At 47.0% G+C, this 11,045-nt stretch overlaps 1 long non-coding RNA gene across 1 annotated transcript in view; it reads left to right on the top strand.

Annotated features, from left to right (window-relative positions):
* Window positions 1-9,299, top strand: part of LOC115893684 — a 108,026-nt gene extending 98,727 nt beyond the window's left edge. Inside the window, exon 4 of the long non-coding RNA XR_004053750.1 lies at window positions 7,599-9,299. This is a non-coding gene — a long non-coding RNA (uncharacterized LOC115893684). The remainder of the gene's footprint in view (window positions 1-7,598) is intronic.
* The last annotated feature ends 1,746 nt before the right edge of the window (window positions 9,300-11,045 follow it).

The raw sequence follows: 11,045 nt of genomic DNA on the forward strand, positions 1-11,045 counted from the left end.
TTCAGTGTTTTTTGAGCACCTAATGTGTGCCAGGCCCTGTACTAGCTGCTTAGAATTAATGCTATCATCAAAAATCTAAGCCAGAGAGCCTCTTCTCACATTGTCCCTTACTACAGTTGACTCAATCAATCTACTAATCAATTTATCAAGATTTTAATGAAGAGGCCATAAACTGGCAATTATGCCATAGACTGTGTCCAGCTCAAAGACATTTTTTGTTTTTCCCAAATACTGTTGGCTATCTTTATTTTTTGCTTGTTGACTCTTGTTTTAAATAGAATCAGTTGGCTGAGTGTAGTGTTTTAAAAACTGCGGTTTATAACCCCTTGGTGGGTCTTAAAATCAGTTTAGAAGGGAGCCCAAGTTGCCTATGCTTAAGTTTTGCTTTTGGGAAAAATCTATCTCTAAGTTCATTCTTCAGTATATTTTCTGAGTCTTTCAATATATGGGGGATTATTTGCTCTTACTTTCATAAATAAGCTCCACTTTGAGAACACAAATGGAATGGGATAAGTAGGATAAGATAAGATGGGATGGAATGGAATAGAATAGAATAGAAAAGAGAAGAAGTAAAAGGAGAGAAAACGGTCAGTATGGTTCACACATGGTAAGGTAGGTGTTATTCCAGTTTCACATGTGGTGTATTTATCTGCTGGTCTGTGATCTAAAATGCATTTCTTGCTATGGGTCCCAGACAACAGACTGGAAAGCCTCTGTACTCATTTGAAATGCCCAGGACCAAACATTTGCCTTATTACAGAGCATCCCTAGACACATTTATCCTGATCCTGACTATCTGAGCTTGAAGCCCACTTGGTCACATATTTCCTGCCTGACCTCAGTGTTGGTGTCCAGTGGTACCCAGTGATGTGGCCATGAGTGGCCAGTGGTGTCAGTGTCCTCAGCAGGTGTCCCTGAGGTTTGGAAATGGCAGGCTGTGTCTCCCTTGGATCCTGCCTGTTTTCCAAGTTCTGTTCTTCAGCATTCTCGTCAATTCTGTGAGCTCACCATTATCCCTCTAATAAAGTATTTACTACCAACCAGAGTTGGCTTCTGTGCTTGCAACCGAAAACTCAGACTGCCATGCTTAGAAATCAGGAGATTTCACATAAAAGTTTGAATCTCCAGTTTCCTTTGAAGGAAAAAAAGTCTTGTGTTAGGCCTGTGTTTCCCCACAGCAAACCTATAGATGGTGCATTGGTTTTGTGTGGCTGTGGTAACAAAGTGCCAGGAATTGGGTGGCTTAAGACAGCAGAAATTGATTCCCTCATACTTCTGGAAGCCAAAGGTCCACAGTTTGCCAGGGCTGTGCTCCTTCTGGAGGATGGATGGAGAATTTATCCCTTGCCTCTTCCAGCTTTTGGTGGCTCCCAGCATTTTCAGGCTGGTGGCCATGTTGCTCCAGTATCTGCCTCTGTCTTCACGTGGACTTTTCCTCTGTGTGTCCATGGCATCTCCCTCTGCCTGTCTTAGAAGGACACTGTGCTGGCATTTAGGGCCCACACTGATAATCCAGGATGACTCCTCATCTTGGGATCCTTAACATTATTACATTTACAAAGACGCTTTTCCCAAATAAGGTCACATTGACAGTTCTGGGGATTATGGCATGGCCATATCTTTCTGGGGGCCACCTTTCAGCTCACTACAGATAGATGTCTGTAGTCTCATCCAGACTGCTTTATTCACCCACATGGCCTCCTGGGCCTGCTACTATGGGAGTTTTTGACCTCTTAATCTAGCAAATCCCTGCTCCACACCCAGGCCCAGTGAGAAGCTGTAGAAATTCAAGGCATGGTTTCCATCCTCAGCAGCCTTGTCTCTCTGAACACAGATGCTCAGGGAAGGCTAGAGCGAGGATGAGGGCTGCATGGAGCTGGTGGGCCTTCTCTGGACCTTGAAGGATTGAGAAAGTAGAAGGGGGTGGGAAGGAATAGCCTTCCCATGTGAATTGTGTGCTGGGCAATGCTCCAAGGTGCTAGGGAGATAGCAGTGAACAAAATAGACCGAGTGTGTGCTATTATGAAGCTTCCATTCTAGTGGAGTGAAAAAGACAATAAACATAATCATAAAATGTCAGAAAGTCTAAGTGTGATAGAGAAAATTAAAGCAGGGGTATGAGTCCTGGGGAAGCATGGGTGATGCTATTTTCATAGTGTGGTCAGGAAAGACTTCTGTGATTAGGTGACATCTGAGCCTGGTCCTAAAAAAAGGGAGGGAGGGATCCACATATGTATTTCTGGAAACAGTAATCAAAGCAGAGGGATCAGCATGTGCAAAGGTCCTGAAGCAGGTGCTTGGTGTATTCTGGGAACGGCTCTGGGGCCACTAGAGCTGGAAAGGAGTGGTCTAGTGGGAAGGTTGTAGACAGGGAGCTCTGGGGAGGGGGTTTTGGCCATGGTAAGTGCTTTTAAGTGTTCAGGATCAAGTACACACTCCTTAGCAAGTCTTTAAAGCAGAGGATCATAAACATGGATGAGGAGAAAAAGGCTTCATTTTCACTACCCTCCCGCTGAAGTTTAGCATTCCCTTAATTATAAATGTAGGCACTGTCCTTACCATCTAATTCACAGCAATTTGGGTAGCACCTGTGACTTTGTCACATGTAGAAATCACAGATTTTTTTTTTTTGAGACATAGCTTCGCTCTTGTTCCCCAGGCTGGAGTGCAGTGGCGTGATCTCGGCTCACTACAACCTCCACCTCCCGGGTTCAAGCGTTTCTCCTGTCTCAGCCTCCTGAGTAGCTGGGATTACAGGTGCCTGCCACCGTGCCTGGCTAATTTTGAAATCACAGAAATTTTTATATCGTATTACAGTTATTACACTTATCTTGAAATACAGTTTTCTCTCAGCACTACTTCAAAATTATATAATTAGACCTGCCACCAGAATGTATTATTTAATGCATTAATAAAAAGCTCATATATCACTATATCACAAATTAGTTTTGAAAAAATATTTCCATAATGGCATTTCAATGTAATTTATTTCCTATGTAATCTTACGTATTTTATTTTATGCATTTAAAGACATAATTCTGGGAAGAAGTCCAAAGGCTTCACCACAATCCCCAAGGGGTCCCTGGTATGTGACAAGGTTAAAGGGCCTTTGCCTTAAGGCCTTTGGAATGTGGCTCCTGCACACGCTTGGCCTCATATCTGGCCGCTTAGGTCCCCCCACCCACAATGATGCTATCCTTCATCGGTACTGATCTACAGACAGTTTCTCCAAATGTGATGCCCTTTATTTCCCTCCAATCTTGATAAACGCTGTTCCTTGTGCCTTGAACACTCTTGCCTTTCTTTCTTTCTTTTCTTCTTCTTTCCTTCCTTCCTTCCTTCCTTCCTTCCTTCCTTCCTTCCTTCCTTCCTTCCTTCCTTCCTTCCTTCCTTCCTCTCTCTCTCTTTCTTTCTTTCTTTCCTTCTTTCTCTTTTTTTCTTATCTTTCTTTCTTGTCTTTCTTTCTTGTCAAGGTTTTGCTGTCTTTCCCAGGCTGGAGTGCAGTGGGGCAATCACAGTTCATCTCCTGTGCTCAAGCGGTTCTCCTAGGAGCCTCAGCCTCCTGAGTAGCTGGGATTACAGGTGCACACCACCACGCCTGGCTAATTTTTAAATTTTTTGTAGAGACAGGGTCTGCCTGTGTTGCCCAGCATGGATTTGAACTCCTGGCCTCAAGTGATGCTCTTGTCTAGGCCTCCCAGAACATTAGGATTACAGGCATGAGCCATTGTGCCCAGCTATTGTTGCCTTTTTAAAAGTTCTGCTTCTCCTTCAAGTCTCAGCCTTGCTGTCACTTTCTCCAGGAAGCTTTCCCTGATCCTCCCACTACGAGGTAGATGTATGCTTAAGTAGACCACGGGTTTTTCTGCCTTTCCGATCAGTCCGTGAGCTTCCTGAGGGTGAGGGCTCAGTGTTGATCTCCTCTGTCGTCAAGTCCAGTGCCTGGCACGAAGCAGGTGCTCAATATGCTCAAGAAATAGTTTTGGACTATGAGAATGAGTCATCTCATTGAATCCTGAAACAATCTGTGATGTAGTTGGGATTCCTTGCATTTTGTAAGTGAAGAAGAAGGAGGTGGGGCTAGCCAGGAAAGGAGAGTGGCTGGAGGAAGGGCTTGGAGCTGTGTGAGGCAGTGGGAGCCCTGTTTGAAGCAAGGGTACTGTGGGCAACATTGGGAGACTGGGCTGTGGAGAGAGGGTGAAGCCGGGGAGGCGTGGAGACTGAATCCGGGGCTAAGGACTTACACTTGTTCCAGTGGTCATGAGGGGAAGGCGAGGCCTGGAAAATGTCAACCATTTCCCCCTTCCTGTCCTCTGGGGAGGATGGAAGCGAACATCTGATCCCCAGGCTTTGTAACAACACTTACTGCCTCATGTCCCAGTCTCTTCTCTGAGCTTTGCATTCCTAGTTCTTTTTTGCCTTTTTCATCCAATAATCTTTTGTTTCTTCAAGTGATGTAGGGTTCACATCTTGGTTTAGTAAAAAGGTCAGGAGGTAGATGTTGCCTTCTCTCCCTTACATTTATTATCTGTGTGAGTTACCCAAGTTCGTTAGACTCCAAGGATGCCTAACACTGGTAAGCTCTCTACCTAGACACGTGGTCCTGGCCAGGCCCATCCTCAGTGACACCTGGCTTATCTTCATCCTCCTGGTCTTCACTCATCTTATGCTCTCTGCCCATGCTGTGGCCCTGCTCAGAGGCCGGGGATCCTCCCAGGCCAGCTTCCTGTCTGTAGAAACCTTACCCATCTCTCAAGGCCCAACTCAAACACCACCTTTTTTGAAGTCTGTGATACTGTATGACACAAGGCAAGTTATTTAACCTCTCTGGCCTCAGTTTCCTCATCTGCCAACATAGAATTGCTATGAGGGTCAAATGCACCAATGTAGGAGTGGGCCTTGCTCACAGCAGGTGTCTGCCACCAGTTTGCTTCCTTCCCTTCTTGGATGTCTCAAGAGGCTGGCCAGCCAGTGTTCATGGAGCCCTGCTCACATCTCCGTTAACATGGACAGGTCTGTAACCACTTCTTCTCTCAGATACTCCGTCCCCAGGCACATGCACTTCCTGCTCTCCTGCTTGCCTTCCTCTTGCTATGTCCCACACCGATCTCTATAAATCTTTCAGCACCTTCTTCACAAGCAACGAGGCTGCAGGCCAGGGTCACATCCACATCAAAGAGTTTCTCTGGAAGATAGAGAGGGAGCTATGGTCTTCTGAGGTGGCCAGGGGCCCTCTCCATTTGTCTGTGCCTTAGGGAGCCAGGCCTGGGGCTACCTGTCTTTATGGGGCTGGTGCTCTGCACAAGCAGTAAATGCCATTGAGCAGGTTCTCTAAACACTGGGCTGGGAAGAGGACTTAGAGAAGAGGCCTGGCATGTACAGGGCACCCTTTGGGAGAGGCCTGTATCAACTTTGTTTAGGTTCTTGCACTTTTCCTTTCTGCATGGTAGGTATTATTAGCCCCCACTCTACAGACTAGGAAGCTGAGGCCTGGAGAGATGAATGGGTTTTCTCTAGGTCACACAACTTGCGAGTGGCACAGCCATTCTACAGACACACCAAATCTACACTGGTCTGCCTCCAAAGCCTAAGCTCTTCCATTGTGCCCCTCTGTCTGCATACTCCCTTGCCAAGGTAAGTAAGGTCAGGGAACTGCATTCTCTAGGGAGGAAGAATCTGCCTCACTCTACGGGAAGGCACACAGAGATGCTGTAGGGTGACAAGTATTACAGGCTGCACAGCAAAGACAGACCAGGATTTCTGCAAAGGCTCCAGTCTTAAGGGACAAGAGTGAGGGATCATCTATATCCAACTGTAGTGGCCAAGAACTAGCGGAACCTCTGGGAGGCTGGGGCACTCACCATGCCGCAATGTATCTGTTCCCCTGACCCCCAACCAAGCTGCTCCCACAAAGTCTGGGATGCTGCCAGCATGTACTGGGAGGGGCTTCTTACATGAAGGCTAGGAAAGGGCCTTGGAAACATTTAGCCGGACTTGTGATTATTGGTTCTTATCAATAGTCTCACTCACCTGAATTCCCACACTCTTCCAACTCCCCAACTTCTCCTTCTTGTTCTTCTCATCCCATAAAGTGCCAAGAGGCCTGCAGACCCCTTTTTCTCATCTTCTTCCTGTAGCCATGGTCTGAGATTGGATCCTGTGTAGTCATGAGTGTGGACTCTGGAGCCAGATCCCTGGCTGACTGCCACACTGCTTACTTGCTTTGTGACTTCTGCAACTGTTGCATACCTCAGTTTCTTCATCTGTCAAATGGGGATAAGAATTGTGCTAGCTTCACAGCCTCTCCAGTTTAAGGTGGCTGTGCTTCAGCCACCTTGAACTCTGCCCAGTCCTGGTTTCTCTGCCTCTGTTTTGCTCAATCTGTATTCTTCCCAGAATACTCTCCTGCACCATGCTGCCCATCAACATCCTGCCCATCCTCTTCTTGAAAGTTTGGTGCAGACGCCTCTGGAAGAAATACTGCCGCCACCCCAAACTGATCCTGTGAGTCCCATGGCATATGCGATAAGCCATTGCTTGCCTTTTCTTGATCTCCTTTTTGAATCTGAATATATGTCTTCACTGTAGCAGGCACTCAGTACTCATGTTCGTGTGTTACATTAAACTGAGGTCCTCTTACCACTTGCTGTATTTCTTCTATGCGAGCACCCTTTAATAAATAACAATTCCTCACAACTGAAGATCGCTCTATGGTGGAGAAGCTCACTTTGACAGGCAGCACCTCAGTTCATCCTCAGAGCAGCTGTGAGAAGGCACTTGTGGTGGTGGCCCATTTTACAGGTGGGGAAAGTGTTTTGGAGATGTTTCTTATCTTGCTCAAGGTTACATGGCTAATAGGTAGGGATACGGGACTTTGGACTCTGAATCCCACTTACTTTCCACCTCCAGACTTCCCACTGTCTTTGCCTTTGTTCAAGTGTAGACAATGTGAGCATCCAGGCTGACTAAAAAAAACATTTCAGAGTAACAGCTCTTGCCCTAGATATTGGTTGCATTGGTTTCCTTTTCCTCACTCCCAAGCACACTCTCTCTCGGGTTGGTGAGAGAACTTGGGTGAAGAAATGCTCCCATAGGAAGAGATGAGGGGCCCTGAGTCCCAGACCTAGTGGGCAGTATGGTTATTTATGTATTTATTTAAATTAGAGACTGAGGTCTCACTACATTGCCCAGGCTGGTCTTGCACTTCTGGCTTCAAGCAATTCTCCCCTGTCAGACTCTTAAAGTGCTGAGATTACAAGTGTGAGCCACCCCACCCGACCACGAGTTTAATGGCTTGAAGTCACACTGGCCTGGCTTTATATCCCACTCACTGTGCTTTCCTCCCTACCTGTGTGAAATGGGATGATGCTATATACCTTGTCTGGATGTGCTAAGCACTGAATGGTGTAATGTCTGTAAATCCTATGGCACAGTGCCTGGTACACCAGGGATGCTCACGAAATAGGAGCTAATAGTGATAGTTAACATTTATTGAGGATTGATTTTGTACTAGAAACCCTGTTTTTCCGTATTTATCTCATGTGCTCCCCCAAACCCACAATCCCTTGCAAAATAATTACTACCTCTTTTTTTCACAGATGAGGAAACTGAAGTTCGACCTGTTACACAGTTACCAAATGCCACAGAGTTCTTCAGTAATGCCACAGGGGCGAGCCTATGTCTGTTCATGGATGCGTCTCCACCTTTGTACACCTGATACACTGCCCCACTTGGTAGAGTCAATACATAGAAACTGTTATTGTTATCGTGGCGCCATCAACCAAATTAGGATGGCAGTTTTGATATGCTTAGCCTGCCAATGTAGGGTTGGAAGTTTGAGCTTGGCAATGTGTTGCCAGGGGTGTGATAGGGATGGGGAGAAAGGCTGGCATTTGGCTGTGGCCGTTGCAAGGCTGTGGAACAAGGCAAGAGAAGAAGCTACCTTTTCTCTCTTAGTGCATGGGCTGGAGGCAGAGCCCTGGGCCACTTGTGCCTGCAGTGCCCATCCTGATGGATGGGATCTGACAGAGTGTCCTCCTTCCCTCCCAGGACAGGGAATACAACCCCCAGCCAGCAGGGGACTGAGTCCAGATGAGCTGTAAGCCTCAGGCAATGACAGACACTTTGTGCAAACAATGCCTCCTCCCTGGGGGCTCTACTTCCCTGGGCAGTCCTCTGAAATAAACGACAGCATGGAGCACTGAGCCAGCAAGACCACAGAGGCCGTCTGCCCAAGACAGCCCTAACAGTGGCATCCACAGCCAGCCTGCTCCAACACCATGCTCACATCCCAGACCCCATCCAATCTGTCCCCTCCACTGAGTTCAGGAGGGGCAAGGGAACTATTGGAGCTGCAGAATGCTTGGTGGTCCAGATAGAACACTGAAGAGATGGAAGGCTACTCTGGCTTTGGGCCTATTTCCTCAGCTCTCCCACTATGATACAATTGCCCACTTCTTTCAAGGCTTAGAGGTGGCGAGAGTTGGAGAAGCCTCACAGATTGTCTAGTCTAATATACTCATCAGGTGCCGAAGGCACCTCAGTGGGAACTTGAAATAGTGCTGTCACTGGATGGTCACAGTGCTGTGGACTTGGCCAGCAGATGCTGCCTTTGTGAAATGTGGAAAAGGTGCCCTCTCTTGGGGGATGCAGCCCTGTGCCAGGATGCACTGCTTGGTGAATGCCAAGTGGGTGGGACTTATGCCCCTGTATCCCCTGGGCCCAGCACCCTTGCAGTCGGCAACCTGCACAAGTACACACAGCCGTCCTGAAACTCCTGAGTCCAGAGAGAAGTCCAAATCCTCAACGTGACCTACAGGTGATGTACTAGCTGCCAAGTTTCAGCAAACATCAGTCTCCCCTCTCACTCACCTAGTAGCCACGCTGGATTCCTTTGGGAGCTTCTTGCTGCTGCTGGGCCTTTTTGCACTGGTAGCTCTCTCTTCTTGGAACAGTCTTCCTGTTCTGACTGGGTAAACTGCTACTTATCCTACTGGTCTCAATGCAAGTGTTACTTCCGCAGGGTAGCTTTCTCTGACCTCTCAGACTTGGGTAGGACCCTATCGTGCATTCTCATGACAGATGGTTAATTATCATTAATTACTGTGTATCCAGCCTCCCCCTGCTCACTCCTGGACTGGAAGCTCCATGAGGGCTGGTACTATTTTGTACATCACCGCATCTCTATCATCTGGAGGAGTGCCTGACACATGGTAGACACTCAATTAATAAGCTGCGTGTGGTGGTAGGTGCCTATAGGGAGGCTGAGACAGGAGGATCACTTGAGCCCAGGAGTTCAGAGCTGCAGTGCACTATGTTTACACCTGTGAATAGCCACTGCACTCCAGACTGGGCACCATAGTGAGACCCTGTCTCTATATAAATAAATAAATATTTGTTGCATGACTGAAAGCCTTGCTCTGATTTCCTCCCTGGTCCTGTGGGAAGCTTGGGACAGGCTTTGGTAACAGGAATTTCAAAAGGATGATATTCCCCAGTGTGAAAATCCTCATCTGGGCATCTTGCATCCGATGTAGCTCTTCTATCCATTCCTCCCAAAGGGGCCACTGATTCAGATCCTAGGTGTAGACTCGTAAGCTGTCTAATTTTTCCCATGATCTCTTGCCCTTTGCTCATTCAACAGTGTCTTGGGAAAGAAGTTTCTGGCTGTCATGCTCAGGAAAACACAGAATCAGCACTGCCTCAACTTTTATTTTTAACCAACGATTGATCTTGGTTCCAGCAGATTTATTTTCGGCATAGGGCCTGTGGGCCAGTGCTAATTTGCATGCCTAACTGCCCTCTGGGAGCTAAACCTTTTAGGTGATGTCCTGACACACAGGGCTTTGTCGCCCTGACCCCTTCTCATCTCCTCTGGGCAAGGGATGGGAACTGCCCCTGTCAAATGCAGGGGGATCAGGCCTGGAATTCCATTACCTTCCCTGGGACTGAGACTTGGTTAAGGAGCTACATCCAGCCCTTACACCTTCTGAATTCATCATAGATCCAGATTATACTAGATTTAAATTCTGTTTCTTTGTATTTTATTCCTCCAGCTCATTTATTGAGAACTTACTTTAGAAGTACACAGAGCTAGATGCTAGACATAGAGGTGAGATGGGGAATGGAATTCCACGATGAATTCATCTTTGCCCTGCCTCGAAGTCGAAATCCAGAGGAAAAAGATTGTGAGACAAGTGTTTAGAATCAATGTGATAAGTGCTAAGTAGAAATTTTGCACGAAGTTTTGCAGGGAGAGGGAAGCTAGTTAATCTTCTTAGAGGCTTGTCAGGGAAGGTGTCATGTTATTTACACTGCTTAGTGCAAATGTAATTTGTACTATGTCTCTGCAAGTCAAGATCTTGTAGGGATAGGAACATTCCAGGCAGAGGGAACAGCATGTGCAAAGGTATGGAGGCCAGAAGGCAGATGACAAACTTGAGAAAGAGCCTGTACAATGTGGCTAGAACACAGAGTGCATGACAGCAAGTGGTGAAATATGAAGTGGGAAAGAAAGGCATCTCTGCTAGTCTGAGAAGCTTATGATCATCTCTGATTCTTTACACACTGCCTACCTCTCTAAACAGACTGAACGGGCCTTGAAGGGTGGGACTGTGTTGCTGCTGCTGCCTTGTCACTGTCTCATAGCTCCAGGCTCAGTGCTGTAGGGGCAGTAGCCAAAGGAAGAGCCCAGGCCTGGCTGGGCTAGCAGGCAGGTCCTTCTGGAGCCAAAACAGATCCTCCCACGTGAAGTTTGAAAGGAAGCATCTTGCAGCTCCATCTAATTACAGGGTAAGTGAGCGGGCCTCCCTCATGGTTAATTTGCTATGTGCCTTTATTGCCAGCAGAAGACAGATGACTCACGGAGGGTATTCCATATAGGCCTGCCAGTAATTGTCTTTATGACTTCATGAGCCTTTTATGGGCTCCACTGGGAAAGGTGTTTTATTTTTCTTCTTTTCACTCTCCGTTTTCAGTCGGTAAATAACCAACTTTCTGAGAGCAGGAGGAATGTCAAGTTCAGGATCTAGGTGAAGCAATCCCAA

Source organism: Rhinopithecus roxellana, chromosome 15 (assembly GCF_007565055.1).
Source record: "Rhinopithecus roxellana isolate Shanxi Qingling chromosome 15, ASM756505v1, whole genome shotgun sequence".
Classification (NCBI taxonomy): domain Eukaryota; kingdom Metazoa; phylum Chordata; class Mammalia; order Primates; family Cercopithecidae; genus Rhinopithecus; species Rhinopithecus roxellana.